At 38.5% G+C, this 10116-nt stretch overlaps 1 non-coding gene across 1 annotated transcript; it reads right to left on the bottom strand.

Moving 5' to 3' along the window:
* Nucleotides 1-6526: 6526 nt before the first annotated feature.
* On the bottom strand, nt 6527-6634 carry LOC114672081 (U6 spliceosomal RNA). Its single transcript, XR_003722271.2, has one exon. It is a non-coding gene; the product is annotated as a U6 spliceosomal RNA (small nuclear RNA).
* Nucleotides 6635-10116: the final 3482 nt, after the last annotated feature.

The following is a 10116-nucleotide window of genomic DNA, read 5'->3' as shown; positions in this document are numbered from 1 at the left end:
GCAAAGGTAATGCTTACAGTGCTTTTGGTCTTCTTAATAGCAACCTTAACCTGAAGACCAAATTTGGCAGAGGTTAAAAGGAATACGTTCAGGAAAATAGTTGTTACAAAGCCTATTTACCTTATTAACAAGTGTAGAGAAGACAAGTCAGAATCTATGAATTAGACTCTTGCATAAAACAATGATCTGGATTTAATCTGGTTAACCTTTTATTGTTGGTACCTTTGGTACTATCTTAGCAGTAAAACACACACACACACACACACACACACACAAAGAATAGAAGAGCAGTCAACACATCAATTGAATTAACATGTGAAAAAAATCTAGATTCTCACAGCATGCCTTAAGCCAAAATAAATTCCAGATGGACTGAAGTTCTAAATATAAATAACAGAAGCTTGAGAGCAACAGAAGAAGTAGGTAAATAATAATGTTATACTTGGTAAAGGAGAACTGCCTAGGCATATCTCCCAAAACGAAGCTCATAAGAGAAAATAGTGATAGATTTGATAACATTTTTATTTATTTTGTTTATTATACTTTGAATTCTAGGGTACATGTGCACAACTTGCAGGTTTGTTACATAGGTATACATGTACCATGTTGGTTTGCTGCACCCATTAACTCATCATTTACATTAGGTATTTCTCCTAATGTTATCCCTCCACCATTCCCCCACCCCACGACAGGCCCCAGTGTGTGATGTTCCCCGCTCTCTGTCCAAGTGTTCTCATTGTTCAATTCCCACCTATGAGTGAGAACATGCAGTGTTTGGTTTTCTGTCCTTGCAGTAGTTTGCTCAGAATGATGGTTTCCAACTTCTTCCTTCTCCCTACAAAGGACAGGAACTCATCTTTTTTTATGGCTGCGTGGTATTCCATTGTGTGTATGTGCCACATTTTCTTAATCCAGTCTATCATTGATGGACATTTGGGTTGTTTCCAAGTCTGCTATTGTGAATAGTGACACAACAACTTATGTGTGCATGTGTCTTACATAGTAGCATGATTTATAATCCTTTGGGTATAGGCCCAGTAATGGGATGGCTGGGTCAAATGGTATTTCTAGTTCTAGATCCTTGAGGAATTGTCACACTGTCTTCCACAATGGTTGAACTAGTTTACAGTCCCACCAAGAGTGTAAAAGTGTTCCTGTTTCTCCACATCCTCTCCAGTACTTGTTGTTTCCTGACTTTTTAATGATCACCATTTTAACTGGTGTGAGATAGTATCTCATTGTGGTTTTGATTTGCATTTCTGTGATGACCAGTGATGATCATTTTTTCATGTGTCTGTTGGCTGCATAAATATCTTCTTTTGAGAAGTGTCTGTTCAAATCCTTTGCCCACTTTGTAGATTCTGGATATTAGCCCTTTGTAAGATGGGTAGATTGCAAAAATTTTCTCCCATTCTGTAGGTTGCCTGTTCACTCTGATGGTAGTTTCTTTTGCTGTGCAGAAGCTCTTTAGTTTAATAAGATCCCATTTGTCTATTTTGGCTTTTGTTGCCTTTGCTTTTGGTGTTTTAATCATGAAGTCCTTGCCCATGCCTATGTCCTGAATGATATTGCCTAGGTTTTCTTCTAGGGTTTTTATGGTTTTAGGTCTAACATTTAAGTCTTTAATCCATCTTGAATTAATTTTTGTATAAGGTGTAAGGAAGGGATCCAGTTTCAGCTTTCTACATATGGCTAGCCAGTTTTCCCAGCACCATTTATTAAATATGGGATCCTTTCCCCATTGCTTGTTTTTGTCAGGTTTGTCAAAGATCAGATAGTTGTAGATGTGTGAAGTTATTGCAGAGGCCTCTCTTCTGTACCATCATGCTGTTTTGGTTACTGTAGCCTTGTAGTATAGTTTGAAGTCAGGTAGTGTGATGCCTCCAGCTTTGATCATTTTGCTTAGGATTGTCTTGGCAATGTGGGCTCTTTTTTGGTTCCATATGAACTTTAAAGTAGTTTTTTCCAATTCTGTGAAGAAAGTCATTAGTAGCTCGATGGCAATGGCATTGAATGTATAAATTACCCTGGGCAGTATGGCCATTTTCACGATATCAATTCTTCCTATCCATGAGCATGGAATGTTCTTCCATTTGTTTGTGTCCTCTTTTATTTTGTTGAGCAGTGGTTTGTAATTCTCCTCGAAAAAGTCGTTAACATCCCTTGTAAGTTGAATTTCTAGGTATTTTATTTTCTTTGTAGCAATTGTGAATGGGAGTTCACTCATGATTTGGCTCTCTGTCTCTTATTGGTGCATAGAAATGCTTGTGGTTTTTGCACATTGATTTTGTATCCTGAGACTACTGAAGTTGCTTATCAGCTTAAGGAGATTTTGGGCTGAGACAATGGGGTTTTCTAAATATACAATCATGTCATCTACAAACAGGGACAATTTGACTTCCTCTTTTCCTAATTGAATACTCTTAATTTCTTTCTCTTGCCTGATTGCCCTGGCCAGAACTTCCAATACTATGTTGAATAGAAGTGGTAAGAAAGGGCATCCCTGTCTTGTGCCAGTCTTCAGAGGGTATGCTTCCAGTTTTTGCCCATTCAGTATGACATTGGCTGTGGGTTTGTCATAAATAGTTCTTATTATTTTGAGATATGTTCCATCAATACCGAGTTCTTTGAGAGTTTTTAGCATGAAGGGCTGTTGAATTTTGTCAAAGGCCTTTTCTGCAGCTATTGAGTTAGTCATGTGGTTTTTGTCATTGGTTCTGTTTATGTGATGGAGTACATTTATTGATTTGCATATGTTGAACCAGCCTTGCATCCCAGGGATGAAGCCAAGTTGATCTTAGTGGATAAGCTTTTTGATGTGTGGCTGGATTTGGTTTGCCAGTATTTTACTCAGGATATTTACATTAATGTTCATCAGGTATGAGGATGATGCTGGCCTCATAAAATGAGTTAGGGAGGATTCCCTCTTTTTCTATTGATTGGAATAGTTTCAGAAGGAATGGCATCAGCTCTTCTTTCTACCTTTGGTAGAATTTGGCTGTGAATCCGTCTGGTCCTGGACTTTTTTTGGTTGGTCTGCTATTATTGTCTCAATGTCAGAGTCTGTTATTGGTCTATTCAGGGATTGAACTTCTTCCTGGTTTAGACTTGGGGTGGCGGGGTGTGGGTCGAGGAATTTATCCATTTCTTCTAGATTTTCCAGTTTACTATAAACACCTTTACACAAATATTCTCCGATGGTAGTTTGTATTTCTGTGGGATTGGTGGTGATATCCCCTTTATCATTTTTTTATTGCGTTGATTTGATTCTTCTCTCTTTTCTTCTTTTTAGTCTTGCTAGCAGTCTTTTAATTTTGTTGATCTTTTCAAAAACCAGCTCCTGGATTCATGGATTTTTTGAAGGGTTTTTTGTGTCTCTATCTCTTTTAATTCTGCTCTGATCTTAGTTATTTCTTGCCTTCTGCTAGCTTTTGAATTTGTTTGCTCTAGCTTCTCTAGTTCTTTTAATTGTGATGTGAGGGTGTCAGTTTTAGATCTTTCCTGCTTTCTCTTGTGGGCATTTAGTGCTATAAATTTCCCTCTACACGGTGCTTTAAATGTGTCCCAGAGATTCCGTTATGTTGTGTCTTTGTTCTCATTGGTTTCAAAGAACATCTTTATTTCTGCCTTCATTTTGTTATTTACCCAGTAGTCATTCAGGAACTGATTGTTCAGTTTCCATATAGTTGTGCAGTTCTGAGGGAGTTTCTTAGTCCTTAGTTCTAATTTGATTGCACTGTGGTCTGAGAGACAGTTTGTTGTGATTTCTGTTCTTTTACATTTGCTGAGGAGTGTTTTACTTCCAACTATGTGGTCCATTTTGGAATAAGTGTGATGTGCTGCTGAGAATGTATATTCTGTTTATTTGGGGTGGAGAGTTCTGTAGATGTCTATTAGGTCGGCTTGGTGGAGATCTGAGTTCAAGTCCTGCATATGCTTATTAGCCTTCTGTCTCGTTGATCTAATATTGACAGCGGGGTGTTCATGTATCCCATTATTATTGTGTGGGAGTCTAAGTCTCTTTGTAGGTCTCTATGGACTTGCTTTATGAATCTGGGTGCTCCTGTATTGGGTGCATATTCATTTAGGATAGTTAGCTCTTCTTGTTGAATTGATCCCTTTACCATGATGTAATGCCCTTGTCTCTTTTGACCTTTGTTATTTTAAAGTCTGTTTTACCAGAGACTAGGATTGCAACCCCTGCTTTTTTTTTTTTTTTTTGCTTTCCATTTGCTTGGTAGATCTTCCTCCATTCCTTTATTTTGAGCCTATGTGTGTCTCTGCATGTGAGATGGGTCTTCTGAATACAGCACACTGATGGGTCTTGACTCTTTACTCAATTTGCCACTCTGTGCCTTTTAAATGGGGCATTTAGCCCGTTTACATTTAAGGTTAATGTTGTTATGTGTGAATTTGATCCTGTCAGTATGAAGTTAGCTGGTTATTTTGCTCATTAGTTGGTGCCGTTTCTTCCTAGCATCGATGGTCTTTCCAATTTGGCATGTTTTTGCAGTGGTTGGTACCGGTTGCTCCTTTCCAGGTTTAGTGTTTCCTTCAGGAGCTCTTGTAAGGCAGGCTTGGTGGTCACAAAATCTCTCAGCATTTGCTTTTCTGTAAAGGATTTTATTTCTCCTTCACTTATGGAGCTTAGTTTGACTGGGTATGAAATTCTATGTTGAAAATTCTTTTCTTAAGAATGTTGAATATTCACCCCCACTCTGTTCTGGCTTGTAGAGTTTCTGCCAAGAGATCTGCTGTTAGTTTGATGGGCTTCCATCTGTGGGTAACTTGACCTTTCTCTCTGGCTGCCCTTAACATTTTTTCCTTCTGTTCAACCTTGGTGAATCTGACAATTATGTATCCTGGGATTGCTGTACTCAAGGAGTATCATTGTTGTGGTCTCTGTATTTCCTGAATTTGAATGTTGGCCTTCCTTGCTAGGTTGGGGAAGTTCTCCTGGATAATATCCTTAAGAGTGTTTTCCAGCTTGGTTCCATTCTCCCCGTCACTTTCAGGTATACCAGTCAAACATAGATTTGGTCTTTTCATGTAGTCCCATATTTCTTGGAGACTTTGTTCATTTCATTTTACTTTTTTTCCCTCTAATCTTGTCTCCTTGCTTTATTTCATTAATTTGATCTTCAATCAGTGATATCCTTTCTTCCACTTGATCAAATTGGCTATTGAAGCCTGTGCATGCCTCATGTAGTTCTCGTGCCATGGTTTTCAGCTCCATCAGGTCATTTAAGTTCTTCTCTACACTGTTTATTCTAGTTAGCCGTTCTGCTAATCTTTTTTCAAGGTTTTTTAGCTTGTTTGCAATGGGTTCAAACATCCTCCTTTAGTTTGGAGAAGTTTGTTATTACCGACCTTCTGAAGCCTACTTCTGTAAACTCATCAAAGTTATTCTCTGTCCATCTTTGTTCCATTGCTGGTAAGGAGCTGCAGTCCTTTGGAGAAGAGGCTCTCTGGGTTTTAGAATTTTCAGGTTTTCTGCTCTGGTTTCTCCCCATCTTTGTGGTTTTATCTACCTTTGGTCTTTGATGTTGGTGACCAACAGATGGGGTTTTGGTTTGGATGTCCTTTTTGTTGATATTGATGCTATTCCTTTCTGTGTGTTGGTTTTCCTTCTAACAGTCAGGTCCCTCAGCTGCAGGTCCGTTGGAGTTTGCTGGAGGTATTCACTCCAGACCTGTTTGCCTGAGTATCACCAGCAGAGACTGCAGAACAGCAGATATTGCTGCCTGATCCCTCCTCTGGAACCTTCATCTCAGAGGGGCACCTGGCTGTATGAGGTGTCAGTTGGCCCGTACTGAGAGATGTCGCCCAGTTAGGCTACACAGCAATCAGGGACCCACTTGAGGAGGCAGTCTGTCTATTCTCAGAGCTCAAACACCATGCTGGGAAAACTGCTGGTCTCTTCAGAGCTGTCAGACAGGGACGTTTAAGTCTGCAGAAGTTTCTGCTGCCTTTTGTTCAGCTATGCCCTGCCCCTAGAGGTGGAGTCTACAGAGGTAGGCAGGCCTCATTGAACTGAGGTGGGCTCCACCCAGTTTGAGCTTCTGGGCTGCTTTGTTTACCTACTCAAGCCTCAGCAATGGCAGATGTCCCTCTCCCAGCCAGGCTACCACCTCACAGCTGGATCTCGGACTGCTGCGCTAGCAGAGAGCAAGGCTCTGTTGGCATGGGATTTGTTGAGCCAGATGAGGCATATTATCTCCTGGTGTGCCATTTACTAAGACCATTGCAAAAGCATAGTATTTGGGTAGCAGTGTCCTGATTTTTCTGCTACAGTCTGTCACGGCTTCCCTTGGCTAGGAAAGGGACATCCCCCAACCCCTTGCACTTCTCAGGTGAGGCGATGCTTCACCCTGCTTTGGCTTGCCCTTCGTGGGCTGCACCCACTGTCCAACCAGTCCCAATGAGATGAACCAGGTACCTCAGTTGGAAATGCAAAATCACCCATTTTCTGTGTTGATCACGCTGGGAGCTGCAGACTGGAGCTGTTTCCTATTCGGTCATCTTGAAAAATATGGAACACTTCACGAATTTGCATGTCATCCTTGTGCAGGGGCTATTGCTAGTCTTCTTTGTATTGTTCCAATTTTAGTATAGGTGCTGCCATAGCGAGCACTGTAAACATTTTAATTTGGTGAGACAAATAAACTTACAGATACAATGAAAAGGCAAGTCATAGTCTGGAAATGCTTTTATAATACATATAAGGAATTGTCTTAATATTAATTTGTATTAATATGTATATGAGATATATAAAGAATGTTTCCTTAATATTTAAGTAAATCTTATAATAGAAGAGATAATATTCATTGTCACTAGTGATTAAATACTAATTTAATTAACAAAATCATATTAAGGCTCTGAGATTATAAAAGAAAAATATATTGTGTTAATAAAGATATGGTGAAAAGACAATTTCATATACTGAAACAATAATGGTTGAATTTTATTTACTAAGTCCTATATGTCAGATCCCATTTTATATTTTATGTATATTTTGACATTTAATTTTCAGAACAACAATACAATTTGATATTTTACCTATTTTTCAGTTGTGGATACTAAGAAGAGTTCAAGAACTTGCCCAGTGCCTTCAACCAGATAAGACTGAGCTAAGATTTGGACCTAGAGGCTACTAAGAGGCCATGGTCTTACTCATCCCTTGAAAGCTACTTTCATTTATGGAAAATGTAAATTGATAATGCCCTTCTAAGAGACAATTTGGCAAAAAATAAATTTAATTACAAAAGTTGTTATACTTTTACCCACAAATTCTTCTTTTAGAAATATAATAATGTGAGAAAAATGCAAAATTATATGTGCAGAAATATTTGTCATAGTATGGAGCATAGTGAGAAGAGAATGCAAATATGAAAGAATTAGGACATGGCAGTATACATTGAAAGAATAGCTACAGTGGAATATTATGTAGATATTAAAAATCATGTTGAAATATGGTCAGAGATACACACTTCCAGTTCAAGAAGCAAGCAGTTCCTGTATTCAAATTGCTGCCAAGTCCAATTACAAGCCCTTTTGATGGTAATGATATTCTTCTTATTATTACTAACATTCCTAGAGCTCTCTAGGTACTGAGCATTTATATACAAAAATGTATTTTCATTGCCATGGACTTTATATTCTAGTGGAAGAGACTGACTAAAAATAGAGACAAAATGGAAAATATATAGCATACAATAAGGACTAAAGAGAAAAACATAAAGCATATGCAACATTGGTAACGGCAACTAAAATTTACAGAGAATGACCAGGGGCTCACAAAAGAATCAACTCATAAAGAAGAGATCATAAAATAGTCAACTGTTTAGCAAACAACACAGATCACAAGAGGAAATTGAAATGCAGAGTCAGGGAATAATTTTTCTGAGTTCTGACACCTAGTTAGAATTAAAGGTAGAACACAGGCACTCTGATTTTCCTATGCTACAAATGGAAACTTTGAAAGAATATTGTCTAATCATTAATAGTAATTTTTTATGGATGGTAAGACACATTGAATTTTTTGAAAAGTACCATGGTTGCTGATGTACAAGATGCATGTTATCTTTATAGTGATGCTTGGCATGATCATCACATTGGTAAAGAAATAGAGTGGCTTATTAGACTTTTTTTTTTTTTTGAGACGGAATTTTGCTCTGTCACCCAGGCTGGAGTGCAGTGGTGTGATCTTGGCTCACTGCTAGCTCCACTTCCTGGGTTCACATCATTCTCCTGCCTCATCCTACCAAATAGCTAGGACTACAGGTGCCCGCCACCATGCCTGGCTAATTTTTTTGTGTGTGTTTTTAATTGAGACGGGATTTCACTGTGTTAGCCAGGAGGGTCTCAATCTCCTGACCTCATGATCTGCCCACCTCAGCCTCCCAAAGTGCTGGGATTACAGGTGTAAGCCACTGTACCTGGCCATTTATTAGACGATTTTTGAATGGATATCAAGACACACTAAATCCGACTCACATCTTTGGCTTCTGCTGTAGTTGCTCTACTCCAGCTCCATACTTTATTTTTTATATATATAATGATAACTTTATATCATAGGTATTTATATTCTTGGTATGAAGTCTCCAGAGTGGCTTCCTCTGTGGACTGCCTGTACAATGATACCACTATGACTAAAGTCCCTGGATTTCTCCTTTCTGTACTCTCTACTCCTCATGTCCCATGTTGAATTAATGGCCAAATCGAATAGACTTTTACTTTCATCATTTTCTCACATATGCCCTCTGTTTTCCATTGTCATGACCATGGTATGTTTAGGCTTTAAATTTCTCTCTTTCTTTCCCTGAGATAGGCACCACACCAATCTCCCTCTTCTCTCACAATTTATCCAGGAAACCACCTTCAGACCTTCTGGTTAACAGCTAGATTATCACCAAACCCAATCAGATCATCCTCCTAATCTTGTTCATCCAATGGTCATCCCAGTTCCTAGGGTTAGTGTAAATTCCACATCCTGAAAGTCACTGCTAGAAGTGGCTGACATTTTCCATTTTAACTTTTATTCTCCATTGTATATGTTTCATAGCCCAGCCATGAAAGAGATAACAATGCTCACCAAATAATCTCCTTTCTTCCACTTTATGCAGCTTCTTGCCATTGAGCAGGCCATACAGCTAGTTCTGGTTAACTGGCTGTTAGCAGAAAGAATGTATGTCATTTCTGTGCCTGAGCCTAGAAGAACAGGCATGTGTTCTCCATGCTTCTTTATTCTTTTCCTGAAGCAACAAGGAAAGTTGCACATTTCAGATCCTGTAGCTACAAAGTGGTGGAATCTGACATTTCATTGATCTAGCGTGTGAGCAAAAAATAAACATTTGATGTGTGTTGGTTTGTTGTGCTACTGGGATTTTGAAGTTAATCTGTTACTACACATAACTTAGCCTCTTTAAACTAGTACATCAACCAAAGTGGATGAACTCACCAATTCCTGCACCACATTGTGCTTTCCCTTATTCTTACCTTTGCCTTTGTATATCTCTCCATTGGGAACATCTTTCTCTGAATGATCAATTCCTCCATCCCCACATTGCCTTATTCTGATTATTGGCATTTTACTCACCCTTCCAGAACCATCTCTAATGTTAATCATGTCTAGGTGCTTGCCCAATCAGATGTAATTTTACTTTCTTCTAATCATGACGAGTCTTGGTAGTTACCTTTTTCATTGCTAGTCACAAATTCTGTCTCATCCTATAGTTATTAGAATACTTATTTTTCCTCTCTGTTAGAAAGCAGGCCCTTCAGAGGGCCTGAATTATACTTACATGTGTCACCTGCATAGGCCTTTGTATCCAAGTTTTCTGGAAAATATTTGTGAAACTGAGTTGAAGACTCAGAGTGTGCAATATAATTTTCAAAAATTCTACCATAGTAGCTAAAAGAAAATGTTTTGATATTTAGAAAGCATCTATATGATGATTTTTACAGATTTTGTTACTTTCCTATTTCTCTTCTATTTTTATCATGAAACGGTGAACTCTTTTTTCACTATTGTCTTCTCTGGGCCTAGCACATTGTTTGGCACAAAATCAAGTACTAGATAACTTGTGGGTGAATAAAGAAAGATTCAGTACATAA

This window comes from Macaca mulatta, chromosome 13 (genome assembly GCF_049350105.2).
Source record: "Macaca mulatta isolate MMU2019108-1 chromosome 13, T2T-MMU8v2.0, whole genome shotgun sequence".
Taxonomy (NCBI): Eukaryota; Metazoa; Chordata; class Mammalia; order Primates; family Cercopithecidae; genus Macaca; species Macaca mulatta.
Note: the sequence above shows the minus strand (reverse complement) of the source record. Positions and strands in the feature narration are given on the sequence as shown.